Source organism: Anguilla anguilla, chromosome 8 (genome assembly GCF_013347855.1).
Source record: "Anguilla anguilla isolate fAngAng1 chromosome 8, fAngAng1.pri, whole genome shotgun sequence".
In the NCBI taxonomy this organism is placed as follows: domain Eukaryota; kingdom Metazoa; phylum Chordata; class Actinopteri; order Anguilliformes; family Anguillidae; genus Anguilla; species Anguilla anguilla.
The window spans coordinates 15,819,511-15,843,044 of NC_049208.1; positions in this window are offsets into that span (position 1 = coordinate 15,819,511).

A 23,534-nucleotide genomic window follows, 5' to 3' on the forward strand; every position below is an offset into this window, starting at 1 on the left:
CGGACGGTATAAAGAGGATATATGGGCCGTAATATACGCCGTAAATCAGCCGCGGTAATCTCCCCGATGACGGCCGCGGTACCTCGGCCCCAGGAGTGGCGTCATGCCGTAAAACAATTTCCCCGAGATGCGCCGAGGTCCGGGGCGCACGTGTTTGGACCGCGGCCCCGGCCCCGGCCCAGGAATGTGAGCGGCCGAGGGGGGGGGGGGGGGGGGGGTGGAGACGCGGGCGCGGACGCACCTGTCCCGTGGAGAGAAGAGCGCGGTCAGAGGCGGCATGGGAGATCTCGAGCGAGAGAGCGGAGAAGTCTGAGGAATGCATTTCAAGCACAGTACACAACAAAATGGACATTTTCAAATAGCATGAAGTGTTCTTCAATGAGATTACTATTCCATGGCTTATATTTTGTTGAATGCAAAGTTATGAAAAACATGACTGTAAAATTGTTAAATTAAATATAAAAATAAAATTAAACGTTATTGTAAAGTAAAAAATTAAAATAATGTAAAATCTATGTATAAAATTTAGAAAGTGACTTAATGGTAAGCAACACCATTAGAGCTAGAGATAGAAAAGAAGTTACAATTAAATAAGTTCCACCATCAAGGTTCTACCTCTAGACCTATAAAACAAAGGAAAGATTAGTAAATTTCATAAATATAAGCATTAATTGAGGTAGGCTTTCAATCGTTTATGAAAAACAGCCAGTCAATCTTCCTTCATTACACATACATTCTGCAGGCAGCGTCTGAGTACGGGACATGATAAACTAGAGCCTTCTGTGGTTTTGGAGTGCCTCCCCTCGCTCACCTGCAGTGGGTGACAGTGTCTCTCCAGGGTTATATCCAGAGATTCTGTTTGTCGGAGTTCCTGCGCGTGAACACCATTTCCCCGCCTCTGTCTGTCAGTGTGCCCGTACTGGGTAATGCGAGGCGAACAGCAGCCAGATGAAGGTGCCGACAGCTAGCCTTCCTGTCTCACACGGGCAAAGTGGCCAGCCCTCTGAGCGGGCACTCAGTGACTGAATGATCTTTCTTACAGAGTCACCGAGTGGAACTCAAATGAATATCAGACTGTTTTACAGGCATGATTCCGACGGCGTCACTTTGCAGTTCATCATTGTTTAAATGTGCTCTAATGGCTGGGGGGTTTTCTGCCCACTGTCCCACTGTTTAATCAGCCTTTATGGAGGGGGGGGGGTGAGAGAGAGAGAGAGAGAGAGAAAGAGAAAGAGAGAGAGAGATGGGCATTCTAAGTGTCCTATGGGCAACCTGTAGTTGCTGTTACGTTATATACATTTACGCCCTTTGCATTGAACGTTTAAATACATACGAGTATCTGCTAAATTATTTTAATGCAACGGTAATTACAGAGGAGGAAAGGAAATAAACATGGAGAGAGAGAGAGAGAGACCTAGAAAAAGAGGGGAAGAGAGAGGTTATGGAGAGGAAGAAGATCAGTGGGGCTGTCAGATTATCTTTTTCACAGCTCTCCCTCTTAGGGTATTATAATAGTTTAAAGGGAGGCTGTCACAGACACAGACCTTACATGGGCTCTGGATCCAATAAGGCCTCATTTACTGCGTCTGGAACAGATTGCCTGGATTAAGGTTATGAACTCTTGTCGGGGTCAGGGGACTATTTGAGAGCATGAAGCTCCAGGGTTTGACTCCTACCCATCTCAGGAGTCACCGGACCCCACGCCCAAAAATTTGAACCCTGCACTTCCCCACCAGACACCTCATTTTGAATCGATTGCTAGCCAGTGGCTAAAAATGTGAATGCAGCAACATTTGCAGCTCATTACTCTAAGAATTGGGCCTTGCATATACAATAATCTTTATAATATGATTTCTGTGATGGCTATAGAGCTAATGGCTGTACTGCAGCAGCTTACATGCAAATATAACAGAACTATGACTTTTGCAACCTCCATTTTATCTTGAGTTACCTCGAGCCATCTTTAAAGGTGCACTTTATGAGATAATGACACATAGCTTGTTTAACAGTGGATAGATATTTAAAGGCCGTGAGTGAAATATTATATGTGACAAACCCAATAAAAAATGCAATAAATGACACTGATAATCCAGTCTACGACGTGTCTATCCCGAGGGAAATGGTGCTGACACTTTACAACCAGTTTTGGATTATCACCTTGCAAAGGTTATGGACCAGGTTCATAATTGGAGGTGACTTATAGTCGTTAAGATTTTGAGAACGAGAGAAACACATGGGTGAATTTTCTGTGTGTGTGTGTGTGTGTGCATGTCTGTGTGTGTGTGTCTCGGTCTGTGTGTAGGGATAACTGCATGCCTCCATCTGTTTGTCACCTCATTTCTTTTAACAACACTGTAAACTTGGACTTTCTAGAAAAATGAAAACAAACCAAATGAAAACAAACCAAAACAAATGCAAGAATGAGGTATCAACAGGCAAAGGTAACAGTAAACAAGACCAGGTCAAAACCTAGTATATGGCTGGACCGGCCGACCAATGGTGTGACGTCATAACTTGGCCGACATATGGTGTAAGTTCATCACTCACTCACTCAGTCAGTCACTCAGTCAGTCACAGACATTCGCGTTTGAGGGCTGGCCCCGCTGTTGCAGTTTAAAGCATCTGGATTTATTGTGCTCTTATAGATGTGTCAGGGTGCATTAGCTGTACTGCTGAACAGACTGACCCTCCTGCCTTTGTGGGTAAAAGAAAAGATGCTCAGTCCTAAACTACACAGTGTGTTCAAGATCTAGGATCAGGATCAGTACCGTGGTGATGTTTACAGTAAGAGAGTTTGTATTTCTTTATGACCCAGGTTCTATTCGTACACTCATGCACCCAGGCATCTCTGATGAAAGAGTATGAAATCTGCTGGGTTTCTGTCGAGAATTACAATTTCCTGTTTATGCAGGAAATAGAACTTTCTCAAATGTATGCTCAAGCAGTAAACGCAAATAAAAAAGCAGTAGTGCCCAGATACCCAATCGCTTTGGAAAGTTAGAATTAGTCTCTGCATATTGCCATTTTACTCCACAAAAAAACAACTACTTTTCATGCGAACTTTGAAATCAAGTTATTAAGAAAACAACCTTGAAAAAGAACCATCCATCTCCAACAAAATGGGTGACGGATGGTTCAGTGTGTGGTTAGGGAGTTGGGAGGTTTGGTTTCACCCTGGTCTGCGCCTCACTTTCAGAACGAACCCCACACTTGTTCGCTCCCTGTGGATCTAGAACCGGCCTCCTCGCCTCCCAGCTGAGCTGATGGATCCTGCCCAAACCTTGGGGAAGAGGGAGAGAATTCACCCAGTTTTAATACCAGCCACCGAGGAGGCTCGAGACAGGAAAGGTTTTCTCCATGGCCCAAGTACAGATCCTTTTTGGGTTTAACCCCCCTGCCCCCCGGGTCAAAGTGGGACGGGCCACCCTGGGTCTCATTCGGAGTCCTCAGAGCGGAGCACCCCCAAAGCTCCGATTTTAGTGCATCAATAAAGATGATGTAGGGCCTGCAGCGATTGGTCCGACTGCCGTGTTTTTTTCTTACTCCCACCGTACAGTTAAACATGTTTGTGTAAAAAAGAAAAAAAATCCATCTTATTCTGTGTCTTTCTGGGTTCTGTAATTGCTTCGGCAGAAAACAGCACATTTGGACAATTGCTCCCGGAAGAATTAGACCCCCCTATAAATCTTCCCAGGGTGTTTCTTTGAAATCCCCAGTAACTTCCTGCATTTCCGTGGTCCTTGACACCCCCTGAATGCCCCCACACTTTAACCCCCCCCCCCCCCCCCCCCCCCCCCCCACACACGCACCCACACACACATTTCTAGGTGGTCCGCTGCATTCCCTGCCATCAATTTCTGAGGAACATAAATAGACACTCGATATAATTCAATTGGTAATGTTTGGGAGTCTTTAAAAGGGGGGGGGGGGGCAGAGGGGGTAGATATCAATATGTCTGCGGGGGTGTTTTTCAAGAAAGGACCCCCCTTCTCTTTTGACTGTGCACGCGTTGCAGCACAGCTGCCTGATGAACACGTGTATCTGCTCTAACTATTCTGCGACCCCTCCCTGGGTCATGTGACCCCTCCCTGGGTCGTACTGCAGGTCAGAGATCCTCATCATTGCTTCAACAGGCCAATCACTTTCTCCTTCAATCTGGACAATTATGACACAACTGGCTCAAAACAATTCCCTATGAATAAAACATAATGTTTTACAGATCATTTTATCTCATAAATCTGTGCTATTTTTGTAAAACGTATTACAGAGTTAAAAGGGAAGTACTTTTGCATCGTCTGAGACTGCTTGAGGCAGAAGATGAATCTGTGCCATGGAGACAGTCTCCCATTCGGTCATCCAGGAACCTCACATCCGGAAACCGCGCTTCCGGAAGGTGTGCTGCCGTCCGTAGTGGGAACTTTTCACTAATCAAAAGGTAAAATTGTTTCTTTCAACCTCTCCCGAGTAAAATGGGACCCGCGTAGCCGGATTTACGACATGTCTGCCCGGCTTTCTGCTGTGCAAATCATGCAGCAACACCCTCTCCGATCCCCGCTCGCGTCCCCTCTACATCTGACTCCCATTACCCGCTGTACAGTAGCCATTTTTTGTTTTACCCCCTCTCCCTCCCTCCTCTGAGACGGCTATTAGAAATGTAGCATACAGCTCGGGGAGTTTGTTACAGATTTATGTGACACAGGTGCTGCTTTAAACCATATGTGTAGCACACTCGCATCTGAAAACAAACTTAACGTGGACTGCTTGTGTGACAAATAAGTGTTAAAACAGCCCACAGAAGTATCAATCCAAATTTTAAAAAAGAAAACAATTTAGTGCATTATTCCGCTTCCAAGTTTTGGTCAGATATGAGAAATATTTATTTCATTTTAACCTGGAATTTTTTTCTTCATAAAGACATGTTGCCATAAATCATAAAAATGCCTGGTATTTCCTAAAGGGACTTTTATGGTATTTCCTATGTTGGGATTGAAAAATGCAATACCTTTACAGTCTCATCAGAGCTAGCGGTGGCTCAAAAGAATTAGGATGGATTAGCCATTACAGAAATGCCGGAGGATCTTGCTTCACTCGAGGACCAAAAAAATAAATAAAACGGATAGGTTTGCAAACCATATTCATAGGGCACTTAATAAGGATCATGTTTACAGTGCTTGAGCCAATATAAAAATCATTTATAACACAAAAATAGTGTATCGTGTTAAAACCCTTTTGGGAACATTTATTCTTTCACTTTTGGACAATCCCTCACTTCCCAGGGGGATAACTTCCGCAGAAGTCACTGTTATGGCGATAGTTCAGGGAGTGAGGAGGAGGAGGACGGGCCAATGGGAAGCATTAGAAGAGGTGGAGTGGGAGGGATTCAACCTGGTAGACTGCTGAGTTATAGTTACTGTAAAAGAGGAGGAGTGTAAGTAGAGCAGAGAGTGAGATGGGGGGGGGGGGGAGGGGGGTACAGAGACCAAACCTTCTCCCTCTGACATGACTTTAACCTCCCTGGGGGTCTCTCAGGGTTACAAAATTCAATCTGGAAGAGAGGGGTAGTGAAGCGGGGGGGACAAGAGTTTAAATAAGCAACAAATACAAATCGAGAGCCACAGTCTAGCCAATGCATCTCCTCACCTTGTGTTATGTGCATCACATTTTATGATTTATTATTATTATTATTTTTTTGTTGTTGTTGTTGTTGTTGTTATTATTATTATTATTATTATTATTATTATTATTATTATTATTAATAAGAAGAAGAAGAAGAAGAGGAATAGTAATAATAATAAGTGTTGTTTTTATCATTATTATTAGTATTATTATTGTTATACTTACAATAATAATACTTATTATTATTATTATTATTATTATTATTATTATTATTATTATTATTATTACATACTATTCCACAATTATAACTTGCCTATAATGTCTATCCTGTTAGAACTGTGTTATTTATGGGAACTGCTTTTTAAAAATTATTTTAAACAGAGCACCTGAAGAGTCCTGCTCCCATTGATGTACCACAGGAATGAAAAGCTTGTATGCCTCAGCCATGTTGTCCTGCATTGGAGTCTGACAAATGGAGCTCTCCTGCCAAGCAGACCTGTGGCTAGATACTAGTTCAGGCAAATGGTGGCTATCTGTTCCAATGGATATGTAGGAAATAAGTTCTTTTTTGATGATGCGTTTTATATTATTAGTTTGTCAGGAATCCCACACTGTACAAAATGTAAAATGAATCGAAAGTATATCATAGATGCTCGTTTCATCATAATTTTAAAAAGGGTGCAGTGTCACTAGTAAAGCTAACAGTTAATGCACTTTTTTATTTTATTTTTTTGGAACTAGCCTATTAGTAGCACTACTATGAATAATAGTTTAGGCAATAGATTTTATGCATGCAGTGCCATAAACCTTATGGGTGGTCTTATAGAAGTATTAAAGTTTTAAACAGATTTGGTCAATGCTGACTGCTCATTTTTAAAAATACAATTTAAAAAACACCGCTAGCTGTCATCAGTGTGTTGGCATCTGTTGATCCACACACTATAGGATCACAAACGTCCTGAAATTGTTTCTGAGACAGGAGGGAAGGATGAAGCAGTCTCTTCTGCTGATGTCCATGGTACAAAATTTAATATACACAATCACAATAAATAATAATCATTGAGAATAGATATTTACACAGCTCTAAAGGCTCTGATTTTTTATACAAAAGATATTTTAGGTTTACATTTTAAGTTGAGAACATATTAATGATAATCAATAAATCCCACTTAACTTGAGAGAATTTCAGTTATGATTTGTGCATACCAAGTATTCCAATAGAATCACAAGTTAAACTCCATTTCATTTGATGAATGTGGTATGCTGAATTGGAAAATTTTAGCCAGAAAATAATGTGTGAATTTTTTATTAAAACTGTAAACACAACCATGGAAATAATTTACACTGTGCATCAGTCTATATGTATGTATGTACAGTATATGTATGCGTATGTTTGTGTAGGTGTGTGTGTGAGTGACAGCGTGTGTGTCAGTAATTATTCTAATCTAGATATCTGACTTCAGCATGCTCCTTTAAGCAAGATGGTTAACTAAATTTCAGCAATGGAGGTCTCCATTTTCTCTCTCCCAAGGTTATTTAAACTAAACGAACCATTTTTTAAACGTCTCAAATCCCATACTGCCCGGGCCGCAGTCTAATGCCTGTCAGAGGAATGCTGTTTTGCATGTAGCTTGATTATTATCTGCAACAGAAATTGTTAGCAGCTGGGCAGTTCATGGCTGATGGTCACATAGTTTATATATTGAAACTGCTGGACTGTGAACAATTACTTCTTTCACTTTATCACTAACCCTAATACAGTGTGTATATAAATGGGTCTCTTTAAAATGGGGCTAAAAGACTCCACCGTCCGCACTGGGGAGCGGTATTCGGTCGCTGAACTCTGCCTTGGAGGATAAGATTGTGTCTGTGGACTTTTAACAGCATCTGTTGGGCAGCGGGGACCCCATTGTACTGTGAGAAAAGAGGGGGAAAAAATCCTTTCAAGAGCACCGTAATCCACATTAGCTTAATATTAAAATAGAGAGAAACGTATTTTTTCTTTCCTATGCTACACAGGATGATTTAATTTGGACGGAATTATTATTTGGTTGGCCTAATTAGATTTTAACGAGGGTTCGCACAGGTATACAAAACACGTGTAATCATCTACCACCCACCTTCAGGGGTCTTGCGGGGGTTAAATCAAACCAGATTGAGGCACAGGCTATTACTCCATATGGGGTCAGCACAGGGTAAACCACGAGGAAGTGGGCCAGCAACGTGTTCGCCATATAAACCCTTCCCTCCTCACTTCTACTCTTTGGAACTTTTTCATGTTTTTAGTTTTCTTTTTTTTTTTTAAACATCATAATTTCATTTATGACCTACCTTATCCAAATGTGCTAAAAAAAAATGCTTATTTGTCATGTAAAACATATGCACGTGCACTTGCGACTTTCAAGCTACGGCTACAGCACGTATGCCACAAATTCAATTGCCTGTAAGTGAGAGAAAAGAGAGTGGTTTGCTGGCTGCAAGCATGAATTTCTGTTCTGTGTGCACCTTGCAAATGGTCTCACAGTCTAACCCACAATTATGACCGTTAAAATGATATACATGTTAACAAAGAAATTACTTCCAAATGGCTTGCCTGCAAAATATAAAAAGAAAAAATTTCAATCACACAGTTAAAAAAAGACACTGTTCGGTCATGGAATTTTGCTTCAGATATGCTTCATCTGCGTTAGTTTGGTAATCCTGTCCTGATTTATTTGAAAGTCGATCTCTTTGCTAACATGTTTATATTTATATTTTTAAAACATCTGTGTGTTCAGCCTGAGATGTCACATTCCTGGGCTTCTTACATCCATTTTTAGTGATATGTGGCCATTCCAGGGGCAAACTATGCCCTCCGAATCCTTGCGGTTAATTCTTTGCTTGCTTTGGTAGGCTGTGTTCCAGACTCTTTCTTTTTCCTTTACATAAACCGAAGGTCTCCTGCTTCTCAACCTGTCATATCGCCTACCTAGCAGTTGGCCACAGGGTCTGGGTATTTTGGCAAAGGAAGAGAGTGGGCATTTGAGGAATTGTTGCTTGTCTGAATCATTTTATCTGTTGTTGTTGTTGGGACGACTCATACATTGTCTGTGCTGTAAAAACATGTATCCCCTAAAGGTTTAATTCTCTGGAGCAGCAAAAAATTAATAAATAAAAAATGACGTTCCATTCAAAATGCGAGTAGAGTTAAGAAATATAGACAGTACACAGAGCTGGAGGAGGGATTGCAAAGCTTGTTAAAAAAAACACTGGCAGTAGTAAACACAACTTTAAAAACGAGTCATATCATGTTTCAGAAGAAGCTGCTGCTTTTGTGTTGATCTGCAAATTGAATGTCTGCAAAGAACATGGGCGGCATTACAAACAATAGCCCTTGTTCTTCGACCTTGCCTCAGTTCAGTTCACGGGAAAAAAACATTACCAGTTATGGACTTCCTCTGTCTTACTACTTACATAACCTATTTATATACTTGTGTAAATAATTACGCCCACCGTCCATGCACGCCCAATTTCGGGCACCTGGCTCGAAGTGTCACGACCCGACGTCGAGCTGCAAACAGCCGACATCAAAACGGAGGAATGCGGTCAAAATCGAAATATCAGTCGAGGCCTCCATAAAAACCACCGAAGCCTTCCCTCCGCGGCGAAGGGAAACAACCGAAAATCCAAAGTCAACACGCCGCCCCTGCGTCTGGGTTCTGCCAGCGCTCCCAGAGCCCGGGGAACAGCCGTAAAAAAAAAAAAAGACCTCCGCTGAAATTATGGTTGTGCTCTTTTAGAGAACGGCAGACTGCGTCTCGCCGGGCCGCCGGGTTCAGACGCCGTGATTTATGGCGCGGCGCTCGGCGTGCACGGCAATTACGATCGGTTGGGCGAGGACTCCCGGCGATTAGAACATTGTCAGGATTTCTTGGCGGAACAAGGGCCGGGACATCGCCGCGGCGTACCGCTGTTCGCCGTCCGTCGCCATGGCGAAACGGCGCGCGGAGGGAGTGCCTCTCCGCCAGGGTGCTGGCAGCTCTTCAGTCTTCTCTGTAGGTTTATTGCACCAGAGAAATATGTCACCTCTGGATTATAAAAGAAAGGCCCCACAGTGCTGTTCTGTAAACAGACATCAGACGTCAATGCAAACAAGGCCTGGGAAGCAGGCCAACCGCTAATACTGGTAGCGCAAATCTTAACCATTATCTTATAAAAATAACGGATTCTCAGCATATTTATCTTTTAATACACCATGGAGGAACCCTACCCTCCTGGCTTTTTATATGTTTAATTAATTTATTTTTTGATGAAAAGGATGACAGCACAATGACAGCATGCTTACATGTCTTCTGGATAGTTCAAATCAAATGACTGTATCAGCATTAAAACATGGAATAACTTAACAGTACATGATGGTTCACATGATTTCCACTGCCTACAACTTCAAAAGCAGAAACCCCACACATATATCTGACCAGTTGACAGATTTCCCGTCCAGAATGAAGAGGTTAAGAGGTTGATAAGTGAAGCATTTTATCCATACATTCATGGAAAAAAGAACACAAACACAGCCTAATTTAGTCTATGGATTTGCCTTGCATTGGTTGTAATAATGAACGGGCATGTTTTATCAGTAAAATTTAGCTACACATATGTTGGTGTAGATCTCTACACAAGAGATCAGCAGGTTGCTGCAATGACAACTGGTCTGGCATGTCTGTTGTCAAGACAACAAGTACAGAGTCAGGTCCAGGTGACTGCATTTCAACCCAAACCAAATGCACCCCTTGCTGTCCGGACAACCTCCTCCACCAACCTCAACAGCCACCCCCCTCACTCAACAATGAGGTATGCCTAGTTGTTGATTTGTCCGGGGAAAATCCGGAGTGTGTTGTTTGACCGGGAAGCAGACCAACTTGGCCTGACCGAGTGAGGGAATGCAATGAATGCCTCTTAGCTAACCACATATCTACAGTCTGACAAATGGGCTGGCCTCTTCACATGAAGAAGGGGCACTGGTGTGACAGGACGTCCCGCGGAGGGGCCCTCGTCTGACACCCCTCTGCCATCCCCCCCCCCCCCCCCCCCAGTGTCCTTTCTGAACCCAATCAGCCAAGCAAGAAGATTTCGCCATCGTCTGCCAACGCACACCATGAAACCATACGGATAAATATGGAACACCGTGAACCGCTGGGGCCTGGAACATTTATTTTTGTAAGACATACTTCTTGCGGATACAGAGAAGCATTTTTTTTCCCCAAAGGTTAAATTTGAGCTGAACAGCAGGAAACCAAAGCATACCTTTATCTTATCAAAGGTTCACCCTCATGCGATTTGCATTTTCGGATAAACAGAAAGGCCAGGTGCGTAATTGGAGTCTACTTTGCAGAAAGTTGATACATAACATGCTGATTTCCAATGTAACGTCAATGCAGTTTTCAGTGTGCAATGCACAATGGTCATGCAGAATAAACTTCATCTCACTGTATGATATCTATATAAGCACACACCACAAAGATTTAATTAAAAGAGGTTGACCTTTTTGTATGTGTAGAGAGCAGAAAATGTTACTTTATTCCAAGATTCTGTATGTTATCCTTTTGCTATCCATTGACAAATCTCCACAAAATGTTTAGCTCATTCGCTGGTCCTCGCTGTCCCATTCAGGACTGTTCCTTTAATATACCTGCTGCCTCCGCAGAATATCTGTTTAAGAGACAACATCAGCATTGTGAACCTCATGTAATAAAAGTCTGTTTAGCCATCCCCTGGGATGCTGGCTGGAAAGGTCCAGAGAAAGGCAGGATTCCTCTGTTTCATGAGGCGTGGAAACCACAAAGATTAGTGTTTACATCTTGGTTGCTAACATTTCACTCGCCTTTGTGTATTTTATGGTTTTGCACGAGAACAGGAAATCCAATGGTCTCCATACTGTACGTCCCATGATGCCATGCATCAAAAGAAGTGTACTGTGACAAGCAATCAATTGAAATTAAGCAAAAGAGGGGGAAAAAAAGGCAGGAAGTGAAAATGTTGCCTCCCAAGGTTCAATTTCACAACCTGACTTTGCACAGTATGTATAATTCATGGCTCTCCCCCTTTACCAGAAGATCCCCTTACAGGTTTGGTTTCTCTCTCTTCAGATGTCGAGAGAGCGAAGGCTTTGGAATCCGCTTCTTTTTCTTTTCTTTAGGAAGAGAGGGAAGAGTGCGGTCCTTATCAGCAGAACTGTAAATAGGCGGCGTCTGGCGGAGCGACAGCCAGATGCGGTTTGCCCGTTTAGCCTTCCGAGGAAACCCACGCAGAGCCAGCTGGATCCGCGGGAACCGAGCAGAGACGGAGACGGGGAGCGGGGGCGAGCGGGGGACGTAAATTGAAAGAGGCGACCGCTGCAGCGCAGACAGGAAATAAAAAGGAAGGTCGGTTCCCAGGGACGGGCGGAATCAGACCTTTTCAAATGCAGACGATTATCAGGACAAGTCTCGCTGCGCTAAAAGGTAACAGTTGGGTCATTGGGAGCAGAGTCTCTCGACGCTATCGTGCTTCCTGCTAGGGCATCCCCTATCTCCGACTCCCTGCTAACACCGATCCCACATCCTCTCAAATCGGCTCAGCCGGCCGGATTCTCACAAAGCCGTGCCAAGCGCAAGGAAAGGCTCTCTTTGCTTTTTATTATTTTTTCATTTTAAATTCCAACTCTTGGGTATGAAATACTTTGATCGCAGGATTCAGACAATTGTGAATAGGGTTGGGTTTGGCAGAAAATTTCTCGAAACTGCAGAGTGTGCTTTTGACCTAAGAGCTGAACTCTATCTGACTCAAATTCCATCCATGTTAATGAAACCATATGGATATTAAAGATTATTTATTTTTTATTTTGAATGAATGTACACATTGTACAGTAAATACACTGTTCATATATTTTACACAGTAACAGAATCAGATTTAATACCGCTCGCTCACGCTGCTGTCAAATTATTATACACTTGAAATGACTTGGTATTATAAGCATCAGGTTATTTTTATTTATATATTTATTTTTATTTTTTTGCCTTCTCAAAGGCCAATGAGTTCAACCTCAGTGCAAAACTGTATGAAGTACTGGGCTTGCACTGATGAATATCTGCTCAAATGTTACAGATTAATTTTGTCCTTTTGCCAAACCTTTCAAATTCATATGCTGTTGTGACATGAAATCAGATTGTTGAACAGTTCTGGCACTCAGTAAATTTTCATCCACCAGGTACAGGACACCGCAGCTCAGCAAAAGCTTGCCACATTTCCTCTTCAATAAATTTTATTGAGAAAAGGCAGCCGCCATTTTGGATCACAGCTGGAAATGCATGACCAGCAGCTTAGCCTGCAGTGGTTTGCGCCAGAGTGCTGCTCACTTCCATGGATTGCCGTGGATTCTGACTGCTTCATGGGGCCTGCTGGGTAAATCAAGTCAACATCTGGCTGGTGATGCTAGCTCATGTGGGGAGAGGATTGAAGATAAGCCAGACCAAGATTTCACAGCTCCGCTTCAGGTCAAGATTCAACCCTGGGGCATAGCTTATCGCCATATTTCCGCGGCCCCAGTCTTACCTAAGGCAATAATGCTTCTCTATTTTTTAAATGTTTCCTATTTTGCAGGGTATAGCAGCACACCACTCTGAGAAAATGAGGATTGCAGAGACATAAGGCTAGCCTGTTTCCAATCGACCTTTCATAAAGTCCCAACCCCTTAGTTACCGTTGCTTAGTCAGGCAAACAATCCTGCCAATGACCCAATGCTGCAGTTGTAAACATGGACAGGTTGGCAATTTCAGAGCTACAAGAAGAGGTTACAGACAGCCTCTGGATGAACAGCTCAGTAATGTCATCTAAAAGCCATCAAACCCTCTATATATAAAGGAGGGTTTCTTACAGGAAGTAAAATTATATCATACAAGCAAGAATGAGAGGAGAATTGAGGCCAATGCCTACTAATGTAAAAGAGAGAAGCCTGACTAGGCATCAATCAATGGTGATGAAAACAATATCTCAGAGAAATATGTTTTTTGTACTGCAGGGTAAGTTGTGAGGAGACATGAAAGGAGTTAAGTGACCTGAGTGGAGGCTTCCTATTGACTGCACAGTCTCATTTGGCTAAATCAACCAATCAAGGCCTGCCGGACCAGAGCTTAGAAGAAGCTTCAGATAGATTTTCCAAGGAAAACAACACTCTTTCCTGAAAATTCAACGCTCTGTATTTGTCAAAAAGGCCGCATTTAAAGATATGAAAACGAATCATTTGGCTAATGCAATGTCCCCTTCTCTTGCACTTTGTTAATGTGCTTGTTCAAACTTTGTGGCCTCAAACACTTTTGTTTTTTTTTTTCTTCTTTTTCTTTTGTTACGTGACCATTGATATGAACTGGTTGGCGATATCAAATATTACAGGTACATTGTGATAGCAATAGAAAACAAACATTTCCAGGAAGATTTTTGTATCTTTAAGCTATAAAATCAACACCTCCTGCTGCACAGAGTGATAACGGTACTAAAAACCAATAACCATCAGCGGTGAAACAAGAGAAGAGACTGAACAGGAAAGCCTTTTAGCATGTGAATAAACTAAGCATGTATCAGAAGGGCATGTTTATTTTTTTGAAAGTTTCACAGGTGCTCATGCAACAAAGAACTTTAAACATACAATTTGGCTGTACAAGTACTGTAAACATATGATGTTGCAGAAATCGAATTATCTTTAAGGACATACTCACATAAATAGGAGCCATCTGTTTCAATAAAATAAATATTAAAAACAGAAAAGCACACCCAGTTATGTTAATATGGAGAAGTATCTATGCTTCAAGTCCCTGCAAGTTAGACAGCAAATTAAAATTTTATTTTTATTAAAATAAAATTAAAATCCAAAATTTGTGTGACTTTGCTTTCTGTCTGATATTATTATTTTTGAGGGAATGGCAGACATGGATCCCATTTCTTCCTGTGCTTTGGGTGACATAAAATTCTCTGTCAGGAGCTTGATTCATTCAACAGCTACATTACCTGAAACATTCTGATCAAAATTGATCATTGGCTTAAACTGAATGACACACAGAATGAGAGGAAAGAGCTCATTGTTTGTGAAACTCATTGCAATCTGAATCTGACTGGTCACTTTTACAAAAAAACAACACAAAATGAAATGCCTGAGTGGACGAGGCCTGTTTCAGCCTAAGAACTGAAGTCTGCACGTTGGTTAAATGCAGCGGAGGTATGTCTCATTTTTCTTTCTTTTTTTCAGAAGCGCTGATGCATGTGTTTCAATAACGCTCTACTGTGTGCGCTCTTGGGAAAGGGCGTTGAATAACAGACAGCACTTTGAGTGACAGCAGGAAGAGCACAGAGTGAAAGCTTCGTGTCGGTGATATAGGTTCGGCCAGGAGCCCTTTCCCCTGGAACAAAGAGCGCATTGTGCATCTCTCACTGGAGTATGCGAGGCTTTCATTTTACCACTCTTCAGGTTTATGATGAGCCAATAGCTGTGCAGCAGCATTGTCCCGCCAGCACTGTGAAAAGAAAAGGTGTTTGCCAATCTGAGATACACAGTACAGTTTATGAAGGCTACGTGAAGAGTTAGCTGAAGAATGTTCATTTTTAAAATAGTGACACTAGTGATTCATTTAGATGATTAATGCCGTCAAGGTTCTGTGAAAGCTTTTGCATTTCAAAAATCTCGGAATCACTCCAGAAACCCATCATTTTTGTCACAATTGTTTTATAAAACAAAAGGGTTAAAATAGGTCATGCAGCATTTTGACAATAGCATCAATATTTAAATTCTTTCTGGTTCTTGAGCTTTCCCTCAAAAAACAAAAAAGGAAATTCTGCACAACCCAAATGTAGGTTGTGAAGTCACCTGAACAGGGTCGATAATAGAACTTAAAAAACACTGTTGTTCCTGTTTATACAGGTCTAATATATAAAAAGAAACATTGTCTGTGTTCTTCTGTAGTCCCCACTTCATTTACTACTATTATTACATTAAGAATGAAATCACCATGGCGACTATCCAGATTGCTTGTCTCACAGTTTTGTTCCTAATTTATCTAAATTATTTGCACGTGTGTGGCAAATCTTGTATTTCTTATTTCTGGTCATCTGGCTCCCCAGGTTGCGCAGTGATTTCCCCATCACTCAGTCCCACTGCCGGTGTGATCGATGGAGTCAGGAGGGGGGGTTGAATGTGGGGCAGGGGGGGGGGGGGCTCCTAGTCCTGTAATGGGAGCAAGATGTTGGGTTTTCCACAGGGTCTGCAGAGCCTTGACCAGCTTCTTCACCCCTCAGTAAACAGCAACTGTAGCAGCTTTCTGGAAAACTTTACCGGGCCCATTTCTCTCTGTGGAGGAGGGGGGAAATGTGGCACCTCCACCTGCAGAGGGAGGGCAAGAGCTCAGAGAAGCACAGCAGGGTCCTGTCCCCTCTCAGGGCGTGTGTACGGTTGACCGCCACCCGCCCCCCAGCCCCCCTCCCCCACCTGCTCTTCATTTTTCAATTTGTAGCCAATCTTCTCACGACTGGGGGTCTAATTAAGGAGTAACCATGCCTGATATCCATCTTGTTTACCTCAAGGCCCCAAAGGCCCTACTGGAGGCTCGGTTCAGTCACCCATGCCTACCCGGTGCACATTAGTTGTAATCAAAGCCGTTCTGTCTTCTTTTTTTTTTTTTGGTTTGACTCCATTGCCTATGGCTTATCCGCTCCTGAATTTAAGAGCACAGTTCCCAGCTCCCGGCTTTCTCATTTGAAGGACAGCGAAGTAAGAGAACTGTAGAAATGGGGATCCTTGTGCCACAGGGCTAAACCGTGCAGGCGATGTCGTAGGGTGTGGATTGTGAATAAATAAATGGAGGAAAAGGCATACAAGTCTGTGGTTTTATTTAAGTGGCAAATTTTAAATGAAAATGTTACGCAGTCTAGTTTCAGTCTAGGTAGTGAAATAGTTTGAAATGGGCACCTGGGTTCACAGTCAAATGCCTTGACTGACAGCAACATGCTCCATGAGCCCTCATCCCTGTTCATGCAGAGAACGTTTCATCTACCAGCAGAGTCTCTCAAAGCTGTTCATGTACATTACTTTAAAATAAATGTTTCTCTCCCTCATAAGGGACCTGTGGCACCCTATGACATGTAAAATTTTTTGTCTTCATGTGAAGAAATGTGTCATTGTTTTACAGTATTAGAACAGTACTTATAAAACTTTGCAGTCTTTTTTCATTCTGAAAAGCGTTGGAACATGTCGATTTGTTAGTCCCTCTGAAAATATTTCTAATTGACCTGACCTTTGACTGATGTGCTCGACCCAAAATTACAGTGACAACACTGAAAGCAAACATTTGTTGGGTCCTGGGTCAAAAAACATATTATGTTCTATATAATGTGTTTGTTTGATGTTTGCAAATGGCTGCCCAGGTACCAGCTTTTACAATATATTTGCTGGTGACAATTATGCTGAGGTCTAGACTGGAAATAAGTTACATCTGGCTTAAATTATGTTTTGACAGACTGTGTCATTTGATCATTTGGCATCTCAGTCCCTAAGGCATTTTTATGTGTTTATTGATTGATTTATTGATTTCCCAAGAAACACAGAGCATTATGGGAAGTTTGAAGGGAGTGTCCTCATGTCAAGCAGACAAATTCTACCCCAGGCCAATTAGTCGATTTAATTGCAATTAACTACATTGCCACAAGCATTTGTTTTCCTGTTTCTGTTTCTTTTTCCAGTAGATTAAACAATGAATGAAAACTGATTAGGAAATTTTCATAAATGGGACCATTTCCTTCATTATTAATGATCAATATTTTGTTCATTTTTAAAATTGATTATTAATTAGTTTATATAACCCTTGTTATTGTGACCTTGACATCAGAAGACCATATAAGAATACACGTGTGTGTGTGTGTGTGTGTGTGTGTACTGTAGGTGTGTGTGTGTGTGTGTGTGACATGATGTTATAAAGTAGGTTAACACAGTATACCCTCGCAAATCCCACCCTACCTTTTGTTTACTAGTTCCCAGGCCTTTGTGTGCTGTTGAGCTCATGCAGTGTTTTGTGGGTCTGAGGAAAGTAATTGATCTCAATCAGTTGTCCATTATCTTTAAGGGGCAATTATCCACATTGTCACTTCTGCATTTGCTCCCTTGACCTCACGGTCAGTGAAGCTTGGTGTAAGGGGATCTCCTCCAACGACTCCCCTACCTGTCGTATAAACAGTCATCCAGAGTAAAGGGTCCCCGGGGGCTTTTTGCAGGGATGTTGAGAATAGGCAGTTTAACTCGATCCCTCGCTGAGCGTTTCGAGGAATGCTGTTCCACTCCGGCACCCTCACAAACTATAACAGAGTTCCCTTTTCACCTCAGTTCCCCCTCTCTTAGTTTTCCTCAGAAAGCAGCCATCTCACAAACAAGCAACGTTTTGTGGCGACACTGCGTAAACGCTCCTGTAAATAAAAGCAGTATTAGTACAGTGTGCCATAAAATATATATATTTTTATTAACAAAAACAAGTTACAAGTTCCCCAAGTTCTCCAGTACTATAACATTGAATTTATGTCAATTCTTCACCTTATAAAATATAATGTCACCTGTAATGTCATTTTAATAGATAGAAATTATACAAAATATGTACTGAATGAAGACGATTACAAGCATTATTGTACTGTTTACCAGAAAGTCACATTCTTTTAAATAATTTCTTTCTTACTTCTAAATGTAAGTCTTTGTTCTTTTATGAGCTCTTGATGAACCTAGAGCAGAACCTTTCTTTTAATCACATGCACACTTTTGCATTTGCACATATTGTGGTAGTGTTACGTAATAACAGATGGCACAGAGGAAATAATGCTTCATTTTTACATTTTTATTGAGCATAATGAATATCAGTGACATGCAAATCAAAGCGGGCCTGTGCTACTCTGTGAGCAGGTGTCACGGAGATTAGAGTGGTGTGATTTCCAGCTGTTACAACCATGTGAAGAAGAGAGCGTAAAGACACTGCCCAGATGAGATCTTCAACATAGCTGTTGCTAATTATGAAAACCTCTCTACTATCACATTGTGTCCTTTGTTTTAAGCTTTCAGTGAATCTTTTGATTTAAGTATCTTTCTTCTTTTTTTTTTTCCTCTCTGAGGCAGCGTCTGTATTATGGAGAGTTCAGACGTGGTAACACTTTACAATAAGGGTACATTAATTAACATTATTTAATGCAGTCATCAGCATTAATTAAATGTTAAAGAATGCCTCTAGTGATCATTTATGAATAATGTGAATGTTAACTAAGGTATTAATAGATATAATATTAAATAATTTATAAAGACGTTAGTTAATGTTACCACATTATTAGGATCTGTGTGATCTATTGAGATTCCAGTGACAATGCAGTGAAGATCTTGAGACAAAAACCATAGTCTACAATCATTTTGTGAACATCAACTTAGTATCATTGAAATACATTTTGCCACTTGCACAGTCATTTTTGCAAACAACCCATTTATGCAGCTGGACATTAACTGACGCGATTTAGGTGAGGTACTTTGCTCAGTACAGTACCCAAGCTGGGAATTGATCCCACACAAGCGTTGAGTTGTGAGCCCAGTTCCCTGAACATAATACCACAATGCTGTCCACCCATGGCACTTTATGCTTCAGTGTGCACAAATTATTTGATGATATTTGAGCAGGTTGCACTGCAAAATAGAAATAGCGCCCTGACAACTGTTCATTGTAACTCACTGCAATTCCAGTCAGTTGTTTTTTATTTTTTCATTTTAAGAAACGTGTCTGAACATCTGTCTACCACATACTGTATTTGAAAAGTTGCTTTTTTTAAAACAAGCAAATGGCCCTTAAAGACTGGGAAGAGTTCGGAGTTGTGAGTAATATCCTTTCGCAAGCAATACTTCAATTTGGACGACGGGCAATAAACGTGGCCCCTAAGAGGTGGAATGGAGATGCAAGGATTTATTAAGGACAGGAGACAGGTTATGCCAGCCTTGTCCAGCAGCTAGCGGAAATACCAAATAATAAATAATGACTGGCTTTTTATGTTTCAGTTTTTTTATGGGGAAGAGACTGCAGCGCGAAATGTCTCTTTGGGAAAGTCGATGTTGCCGCTCATTCAGAAAATAAGTTGCAAGTAATGGAATACACCTGGTTAAAATTAACATCCTGTTGAGGAAGAAAACCGAAATCCAGATTTGGTTATTTTTGAAACCGCTTTCCTGTCAGAGTCGGTCATTTCTGAAGTTTTAAAAGAGGACAGTCGGGGCGCTGCGCGCTTGGGTAAGAGCGGTGGCCTCTCACCCCTCCGTCGTCCCTCTCCCTTCTCACTCTCAAACACACTCTTCTCCCAAACTCACTCCTTTCAATTTCATTTACTTCCTTCACCGTGAAAACCCCCCCATCTCTTTTGTCCCTCTGCCGTTTCCGTAGTTACATTCTTTATTCTTTCTCGATGGGCCATGTTATTTTAATTTTTCTGCGCACTTTGAATTCAACGTTGGTTTAAAGGCATATTTAATGTTTCTGTGGTCTATTTAAAAAATCAAGTCTACTTGAAAGAATGTTGCTTTTTGGTAAAGAAAATTATGATTATAATTACTTAAATTACTACAACCATTGCATTCCTGCATACCATATTAAGCACAAATATTTCATGACTGTTGCCACTTAAAACAGATATTATTTTCTTTTTAATGGAGTATGATTTTTGATTACTGTACTCTGTTTCATTACACATGTTGAGTTCTTTTTCTTAAAGGAGAGCAGACTGTTCACCCTCATGTTTTTCCCACTTCACTCAGAAGGGGGAAAGCAGGGAGGGTTACAGATAAAAATGGGATCACAGTAACAGAATGTGGCTGCACAGAAGGATTTGTATTCGTGGGTTTCAGTCCTTTGTTAAAATGCTCGTGTAACGTTTTGGTGCTCGTGACTATGCCCAGGGTCCGTAGCACAATAAAGATGAGGGAGCACAGCTGAGAAACAGTGGTTAACAAGAAGGGCTGTGAATGTGTGTTCATCTAAAATGCTCGCTAGGCTCCTGATGAGATCTTTCTCGCAGCTGTGACCGGGACGCGGTGTGAATTAGGCACAGCGTGGCTCCGCGTTCACAATGCGCGCTCTGCTGAAGCTCGGCCATCCCTGACGCACAGCCCTGACCTTTGACCCCCTCGGCGAGGAGCCCTCCCGCCGGTTCTGACCCAGCCGGTTCTGACCTCGGCTCCCCCGGACCCCCGTCAGCTCCGTGAGCCAACCGGATCCGTCACCGAGCAGAACACTTCAGGAAGCCGCTGCCCTCTGTAAGGGAAATGAACTCAACGGTAAATAGTGGGTGGGAGTATAAAGGTCTAAAAAAAAAAACACTATATTTTATATTCCTTTAAAATTTAAATTCCTCTTACATGTCTCTTGTATGATTTATGACAGTATTTTCGTAGTTTAAAATTTCAACCCTTTGCACCCCGATGATCCAAAGTATGCTCTTCTCTGCATTAGGTGTTTCACTGACGTTAAGCAATGGGACGCCGTGTTGCCACGGTTCAGTGGCGTGGTTCCAGTGTATTGCTTTACTAGGTTCACACATGTGGAAATGAATCCGACTTCTAAGACTGTGGTGACACGCTGAATGTCCCCTGCAGCCTTTGTTTCCGCTTGTGCGTTCGGTGTCAGCCCCGTCGGTCGCGGCCGCGCGCGGCTCTTAAGTGGCGCGATTGAGTCACAAACGGAAGACTGCGGGAGGAGCTCGTCTCGCGCCCGAACATAAGGGAGGGTGGAGATCATTCGTGTGCACGCCGGAACAATCCCTTTAAGTGCCCGTAACAGCAAAATAAAACCGAAAACGAGACAAACATATTGTGCTAATAAAAGAAGTGAGATACAAAGATGTATGAAGCGGAGGTCTGAGTTTTAAAACCTTTTCATCTTGTTCGGTTCTGACAGCTGAGAGAAAGAGAGAGAGAGAGAGAGACGTCTTTAACTGGGTGCGGAGTGAAGAGTGAGCCAGCCAGGGTGAAAAAGGTAAGCTGAGAGCCAAAAAGTGCCTCAGGCCCAAGACAAAACTGGGTGTCTCTGAAAGAGGGCGTGTCTCCGCTGTCCCCTTTTAATGAAGTTTACCCTTCGCCACAGCCCAGAGAGCAGGAAGCACGGAGAGAGAGGCCGGGGGCGGAGCCAAGGCTGGAGGCGAGGGTGGGCTGCAGTTATCTCATGCTGACTGATCACCTCGACGGGAGGTGGGGAGCTTGAGGAAGATTCATGACCCCCCGTCCCCCCCGCCCCCCTCCCTCCTCCATGGAGAATGGAACATTCCTGAGAAACTGTGAGCAGCGCAGCCCCCAGAGAGGGAGTGAGGGTCTGGGGGTGTGTTGGGGGGGGGGGGGGGGGGGGCAGCCGGCCGTCAGGAGCAGGAGGGAATGTCATTGCCATTATTATCACCCATATTATTTCAGACAGGGCCCCAAATAGAGCATCCCCCCCCCGCCCCGACATGTGCAGGTCCCTCCCCCTGGGCCGCCCACCGGCTGCACTGCGGTGCTGTGCAGCAGTGGTGGTCCAGAGATCTGCTGTGACCATGCGCCTGGGCTTCCTGCTGTGCTCTCCCTGAACTGCCTTCAGCCGGACTGGAACCAGCATGCGCTCACCGCCTGGTTACGGCCTAGATACCACGCTGACCAATCAGAGGAGGGGAAAAAGCATAAATACTACATAATATGAAATGCTTAAATTTGATTAATAAAAATTCTTTTTTAAATTTACTGTGTATATTTAGTATATGCTTCAAATTCTGTTTATGAAAATGGCTGGAACTTTTTGTAAGAAATATTGCCTATTTTTACATAATAATTGAATGCATTCCTTTATGAAGTGGTATATGTTGGCATATAGCTCTTCTCACAAAGGAATACTGGTTCATAAAAAATATATTGTTTTGAATTAATTTTTTTTGGTAGGACATAGTACCTCCCCTTGCTGTAGCAACAAATCTAGAAAGTACGGTTGTGACAGCATTGCTCGTCATAACTGCCATGTGTGTTTGATAAATGCTGTAAACGTCTGACCTCTTTGTACACAGTATATATAAAAATGAACATGTTTTCTAGGCGTCTGTGATTGACTGCCAAGTTCAGAGTGATGTCAGGGTTGCCTTCATTCCTGTATCAGTTGCTCTGTCTGGATTTGTAGACCCTCAAGGGCATGATTGCTGTTACAGGTAAGAAAATTACTACCTTTGACCTGGAACCAATATATTCATTCATATTTGTGTGTGAAGTGTCCCCCCTCGTTCAAACACATGCATAATCGACAATCGGACACTGCATTCTCATCAGTACATACGTGTTCATCATATCTGTGTGAGGTTTTGTAGCTCTACTATTTCAAAGAATCATTAAAATTTCAAAGAATTCAGTCAAAAAGTATAAAAGTCTAACTGCTGACAGTAAAGAAAACCAACAAAGACACGACATACCGCTGAATTCAATCAACATTTGTCTTTAACAATGACTCACAGCTCAGTGCTATTTTTTTTAGTTTGTTCAGAAATTAAGTCAATTACTATAGTACTAAATACATCGGGCTATGAAAACAGCGGTATTTTATGTTTAAGTCAGAGGAGAGGGAAAATGTGTATGGGGTCCAGGAGTCCCTTTTTATTCATATCAACTGCATTCCCTGCTCAGAAAACTATGAGAACCTCTGGATTTCTGGATACTGAAACTCTTGTTTTAGGAACAATTACATCACCAGTGGCAGCCAACTCATGAACATCTGCCAACTGGTTAGAGCCACTTGCTCTAATGTGGGCCATCTGGAAGGCTGACCATCTCACTGTGTTGGCTAGTCATGATCAGACCACCAACGAAATGAACTTTGTGGATTTCACTTCTGCCGTTACAGAAATTATAA